At 40.3% G+C, this 7,118-nt stretch overlaps 1 pseudogene; it reads left to right on the top strand.

Moving 5' to 3' along the window:
- The first annotated feature begins 2,576 nt into the window (after positions 1 to 2,576).
- Positions 2,577 to 6,046, top strand: LOC148562180 (uncharacterized; annotated as a pseudogene).
- The last annotated feature ends 1,072 nt before the right edge of the window (positions 6,047 to 7,118 follow it).

Here is a 7,118-nt window from a genome sequence, read left to right as displayed (position 1 = left end):
CATCAACCGCCAATTTCTTGGTCACTTAATTCCAATTAGAGGGTGAAGTTCAATTTTAGTTTATATGCCACAAAATCCTAATTACCCAAATATAAGAGGATTATATATCACCTATCTCGTTAAGTCCAGATAATTAGTGATTTAGGAGAATATGTTTTCAAGATGTTGTTCAAGTAAAGAGCTTTTCCAAGTTATACAAGAACTCAATTAGAAAAAGGGTCATACTTCCATTCTACCTAAATTCATAAGATAAAGAACGAAAATAATTCTTGAAATATAAATCAGTACATGAATTAAAATAGAAAAATAATAGTATCAATCCATACAATAGACAAAGCTCCTAACCTTAACAGTGGAGGTTTAGTTGCTCATGGTTCAGAGAGAAAACTAGGATTTTGAAAAACTGTAAAATATATTAACCTAATTAATGTAAAATATATTTCCTAAAACTAAAATAATATCTTTTCCTATTTTAAAATAAAAATTAAAGTTTAATCAGAAAATAAATCAATATCTCGTGCAAGCATTCAAGGCGGATGGGGACCACTTGTCTCTTTAATATTGGCGCCTTACTTGGCAGGGGGTTGCGCCTTAGTTGAAGATTGCAGTGAGTATTGGCATGGAATACTTGCTTAGGCGCCTAACTTGAGTGGGTACTGCACCTAACTTGAATGGTGGAGCATCACTTGCGTGTTGTTGTTGTGCCTTGCGCCTAACTTGAAATTTCTCAAGTTAGGCGCAGCCTTGACAGACTTGGTGGAGAAGAAGTATGGACTATTATACATTGTTGGAAAACTCTAGAAGTTAGCTTTCCAACGCCGCTAGAATCACGTCCATTGGTCTTCTATAGCTCGAGTTATTCAGGTTTGAGTGCAGAGAGGTTAGGGTTGACAACATCATGCGCCTTCTTCTCTTTTTCGGCGGAAACTCCATCAAATCCAGCCGAATGCTACCTAAAATAAATAGAATTGTACACGACTCAAAGTAGCATCCATAGTGGCTAAAAGATAATTAATTCTTTATTAAACTCAACAAATTGAATGCAAATTCACTAGGAAAACATAGAAAAGATGCTCATGCATCACAACACCAAACTTGAATAGTTGCTTGTCCAGTTGTCCTCAAGCAACCAAAACTAACATAGGCTTAAGATGTGAATTTGAATGAAAGTGAGAGTTAAATTAAACTCATGTCTCTTCTTGAAGTGGGGTTTATGGTGTGGGAAATTGTGATTACACTTTTCACAACTCCGAACAACTAACCAGCAAGTGCACTGGGTCGTCCAAGTAATACCTTACGTGAGTAAGGGTCGATCCCACGGAGATTGTCGGTTTAAAGCAAGCTATGGTTATTTTGTAAATATTAGTCAGGAGATTAATGATGAGATTGATTATATTTATGAAAAATAAATAACATAGAATAAATAGTACTTGTGATTCAGTAATGAGAAACAGGCTGAGGTTCCGGAGATGTTCTGTCCTCTGAATCTCTGCTTTCCTACTGTCTTCTTCTCCAAACACGCATGGCTTCCTTCAATGGCAAGCTGTATGATCCTCTCAGATGAAAAATACCAGGTACGATCTCTGCACAGCTCATCAACTGTCGGATTGCTCGTCTCGGATGAAAAATACCATGTACAGCTACCGCACGGCTAATCATCTATCAGTTCCCACTAGCGTCGGAATAGGACCCTTGTCCTTTTGCACACTGTCACTGCGCCCAACATTCGCAGGTTTGAAGCTCGTCATAGTCATCCCTTCCCAAATCCTACTCGGAATACCACAGACAACGTTTAGACTTTTTGGATCCCAGGAATGCTGTCCATTTGGTTCTAACCTATACCACGAAGGTTCTAATGCTGGACTCAGTCCGTGGATCAAAAACCCAAGAGATACGCACTGAGTAAAGTATCATTTATGTCCCCAATGTTTGGGGTAAGTCTCAAACCTATCCCTAACATTTTAAATGTTCTATTTGTGTCCCAAACGTTTCTAAATCGCATCAATGTTGTCCTACCGTCCAAATTACTAACATTTGGTTAACGGCGTTACACACGTGGACATTAGGTGAGTAAGCCCAAAGGTTGAGAAACACACGTCTGCCTCTTCGCGCCCAATATACCGTTCACTATAGCAAATACGAAACGTCGAAGAATCACAGCACCTCTACCCAACGTTTTTTATTCCAGTTCTCGTTACCACACACGTTTTTTCTCTTCGTCGAGGTTGACCGTGGGGAGGGGCTGCAAGGTAGTTGGCGGTTCGTTCTGGGGAGTTTTGCATGAAAGCTTACACCTTTATTGTGGTGACAGAGTTTGATCGTGCGACGAGGTATGTACTTGAAAAAAATTTTGTTTTTTGGGGTTTTATTGAGTAGTTCCACGAAGAAAAGATGGCCGGCAATGTATGAGATTGCGTGCATTTTTAGGGTTTAGGTGGTTTTTTGTATTCTCAGCAAAATGTTCGTTGCTTATGTTAGTTAGGGCATGAATTTACGTTTTCTGGTGATCGAATGTGTGCCTGCGATTGATGTTGTTTCGTTATGTTTGCTTGTTGTAACATGGTCTGTTTGTTAGGATGAGTTATTTTAGTGTCAAAGTTTACCACCATGGTAGCTTTGGACTTCAACGAGGGCAATTGAAGTATTTGGGTGGGGAGACAACTGTCATAGATTACTACAATGAAGATGAATGGAGCCTGATTGAGGTTTATGACATAGTGAGCAGACAAGGGTATTTGAAGAAAGATATTGCTGCAATGTGGTACAAATCACATGATCAGAATACAGAAGAAGGCTTAAGGATGCTCCGAACTGATAAAGATGCAATGAATATGGCTAACATTGGGGTTAGGGAGGATATGGTGGAGCTGTTTGTAGTTCACAAAACAAGTGATATCCATGAGGTGGTTGAAGATGTACACTTTTTAGGGAGTACTGAAAGTAGCATGTAAGTGAAGGGTGGTGGATCTGATGGGCAGGGCCCAATGGTTACAAGTGAGGCCCAAACAGTTGGACTTGTGGAGAAAAATTCTGGCCCAAATATGGAGGAAGAAATTGTGGGTAACAAAGATGAATCAGATGAGGAAGGAGAGGGTAGTGATGGCAGTGAGGACGAGGACTATGAACCCAAGGGTGGTGTAGATGATAGTTGTGATTCATGGAGTTCTGATTCCAGAAATGGTGATGGTTCAGAAGATAGTGCTGCCAAAGTTGTGTTTGGTGACAGTGATGATGATAAAGAAGGGGCAGAGGACTTAGTAGATGTCAACATCAGGGTAGGAGATAGATTCGAGGCTGCATCAACTGAAACCCAAACAGATGCAGCAAAAGCTAGTGGGAGTGCCAAAGGGAAGGAGAAGGTTGTTGCAGGTTTAGGTGATGAGGAAGAAGGATATGATTCTGAAGAGTTCCTAGATATTCCTATTACTGATGATGATGAGAATGGAAATAGTGTTGCCAAGAAGTATCCATTGCACAAGCAGCTAAAGGACATGAGTGAGTACAAGTGGGAGGTTGGAACTCTTTATGTCTCAAGAGAAGAGTTCAAGGATTGTGCCACTGCCTATGCTGTACACACTGGGAGGGGTTTGAGGTTTGATAAGGTAGATCTTCGGAGAGTGAAGGTCACTTGCGTGGAGGGTTGTAACTGATTTGCATACTGTGGGAAGATTAAGAATGAGCAAACATGGCAATTAACCAGCTGCCATAACAAGCATAGCTGTTCTAGAGAGTTGAAAATTGGAATTATGCATGCAAAATGGTTGAGCAAGGTGTTTCTAAAAAAGATCGCTGAGAATCCAAAAATAAAGCTCTCCACACTAATGAAGAAAGCATACAGCAAGTGGAATGTAGAGCTAACTAAGTCTAAAGCTGCCCGGGTTAAGCAGTTTGCACTTGATGAGTTACAAGGAACATACATAGAGCAGTATCGGAGACTCGATGACTATTGTCATGAATTACTGAGGTCTAACCCAGGTTCTACAGTTAAGTTGCAAGTGGAGAGACCACCTGAGTTTGCTTCTGAGAGACCAAAATCGGGTGTGGATTTAAGGCCAAAGTTCCAAAGACTTTATGTGTGCCTTGATGCATGCAAGAAGAGTTTTATGGTTTGCAGACCAATAATTTGCCTTGATGGGTGCTTCATCAAGACACCATATGGAGGTCAAGTTCTCACGGCTATTGGCTGGGACCCGAACGACCAGATACTGCCGATAGCCTACGCAGTGGTTGAAGCAGAGACTAAGAACACATGGACTTGGTTTCTCACCAATCTGTGTGATGACTTTGGTAGTGACAAGCTAAGGAGATGCACCTTCATGTCTGACCAACAAAAGGTACTTATTTCTCTACTCACTTCATTCATATAATCAGTTTTAGTGTTAGACTTGCTGATAGCTACGTTATAAATCCTAGTTTAGTGTTAGAGTTGTTGTCTATAGTGAACCTAGTGCTTGAAATGTATGACTTGTAGTATGAATTGTGCATGTCCATACTACTTCAAGTAAAAGCGGATTAATTGTCATTATCACATATCATGCTGATAATAGATTTTGTGATTAATTGAACTGTATGTACTTGGTTAATTGTCATTATCACATATCATGCTGATTTAATTACTACTTCAAGTAAAACTGATTTACTATGGATTTAGGGGTTAGTTCCAACCTTCGATGAGCTCATTCCAGGAGTGGATCATAGATTCTGTGTTAGACATCTTTATAGCAATTTCAGGAAGAGATTCCCAGGGCTGCAACTAAAACTGATGATGTGGAATGCTGCAAAAGCCACTTATTTACAAGAGTGGGAGAGAAACATGGCTAAAATCCAAAAGGTTGATAATGGAGCCTACAACCACCTTATGGAGATACCAACCAAATATTGGTGCCGGCATAAGTTTGGGACTTGGTCTAAGTGTGATACCTTGGTTAACAACATGTGTGAAGTATTTAACTCTGTGATTGTGGACGCCCGGGAGAAGCCTATAGTCAGTATGCTTGAAGACATCAGAGTATACATAATAAGGCGTTGGGCTAATAATAGGGATCGGATAGTTGAATACCAAAGAGAGGTGTTGCCCCGTATCAGGACTAAGGTTGAAAAACAAGCTGATGCAAGTGGTAAGTGGGTGAGCACCTATGCTGGTCGTGACAAATATGAGGTCACTAGCATCCATGGAGGCAAAGAGAAGTTCGTGGTTGACTTGAAGAATCACGAGTGTTCGTGCAGGAAGTTTCAGTTGTCCGGAATCCCCTGTGCCCATGCCATGACCTGCATTAGGAAGATGTGCTTCAATGTGGACAACTTTGTTGCAAACTGTTACAAGAAGGAAACTTACTCTAACTGCTACCAACATGTGGTGTATCCAGTAAATGGCCCCAACCTGTGGGTGAAGACACAATTTGATGATGTTTTGCCACCAGTCTACAGAAAACCCATTGGAAGGCCTAAACTGAAACGGAATAAAGCTACAGATGAGAATTCAAGTAGGGAAGGAGTGTCTCGTGATGGGTAAACTCAAAAGTGCTCCTATTGTTTTGCTAGAGGCCACAACAAACGAACCTGTCCAAAGAAGCGGAAAGTAGCTGCCACTAGTTTGGTAAGTACAATAGTTGTTTTTTCTGGTTTTGGCTTCATTTTGCCTGATTGCATTCAAAGATTATAATGTCGTATTGTGGCTGTTAACTAGGCAAACAAAGTTGCTGGGTCTACAAGAAGAGCTTCAAGAGTCATTTCTAGCACTATCTCAAGCACTGTGTCTAGTACTATCTCCAGCCAGGCTTCTAGGCAATCACAAGCTGCAGCTAAGAAGACCAACACATCAAGGCCGAAGAGAAAATCATCTTCCAATGATATCAGTTCCCAGCAATCTCAGGCTATGTCAAAGAAGGCTAAGATGACCCCGTCAAACAATAATTCTGGACAACAACTCAAGGATGCTGCCAAGGACAACAATCTCAGAGTGCTGCCAACCCCATCCAAGCACGTCAACATATCCCAACTGAAGTTTATGGCTAGGACACCTCCAAAAGCATGGAAGAAGATGTGATGATGATGATGTGTGCAGTTTCATGTTTTCTCTTTAGTATCATTATAATTTGCCAAAACCAGTTTAAAGACTGCATTTTGTTATCTCATACAGTTGTTGTGGAGCAAACAGTGTAGCTCCTATTTTGTTATTTTTCTGTGAACCTATTGTGCTTGTTGCTAATTATCTGATACAGTTGTTGTGGAGCAAATAGTGTAGCTCCTGTTTTGTTATTTTGCTGTGAACCTATTGTGCTTGATTTGCTCCTGTTTTGTTATTTTGCTGTGAACCTATTGTGCTTGTTGCTAATGACAATCTTAATGGTTAGTGATTAAGTAATATATTACAGTTCATATTGTTGTCATGCTCATGACTTGCTTCATTTAAGCAGAATGCAAAATGTAACACTTTATTTCAGCTTCAAAATATAACAATGCAAAATATAACACTTTAAACAGAATGCATAATATAACATTGCAGCTGCACAATATATCATTGCACTTTTTTACACAAGCACAATATAGCATTTGGCCAAACTTAAATCATCAAAACATCATTTCATTACAATCTCATTCAGTTCAACAAAACACCAACCATGTCAACATCAGTGCTATTTCTATGCAAAAATACAGAGCACAAGTTGGGATCTAATGATATTCTCCTAAATCTCACTATCTCAATATCATTGTAGTAAAAGTCTGCCAAATTTGGTGCTGCTTGTTTTCTCACAAACCAATATTAGGGCAACTGTCCATCCAATTAAAGCAACTCCCATTGCAACCATGAACCTGAACTCAACCTTCTCCATTTTGCTCTTCAAATTTCTGACCTTCGTCCTTAGCCTTGAAACTTGTGAGGGCTCTTCCTCTGGTTCTGCCCATACAAAATAGCCGCATTCTTCTCCAATCTATACCAAATATGACACAACCGAGTCACACCCACAGATTGTCAAAACATATAACTCAACAACAAGAAACGCATGGCTAAAACTCACCCCAAAGTTAACGCAATCCCAGAACCTCTGCCCGGGATTTTCGACCGTCGATGAGGTGGCAAGCACAGGCCGTTCCCCACAGTAGCACGTTGTCCTCCT

This window comes from Arachis ipaensis, chromosome B6 (assembly GCF_059453495.1).
Source record: "Arachis ipaensis isolate K30076 ecotype BB chromosome B6, ASM5945349v1, whole genome shotgun sequence".
Lineage (NCBI taxonomy): Eukaryota > Viridiplantae > Streptophyta > Magnoliopsida > Fabales > Fabaceae > Arachis > Arachis ipaensis.
This window is presented reverse-complemented; position numbering and strand designations above follow the sequence as displayed.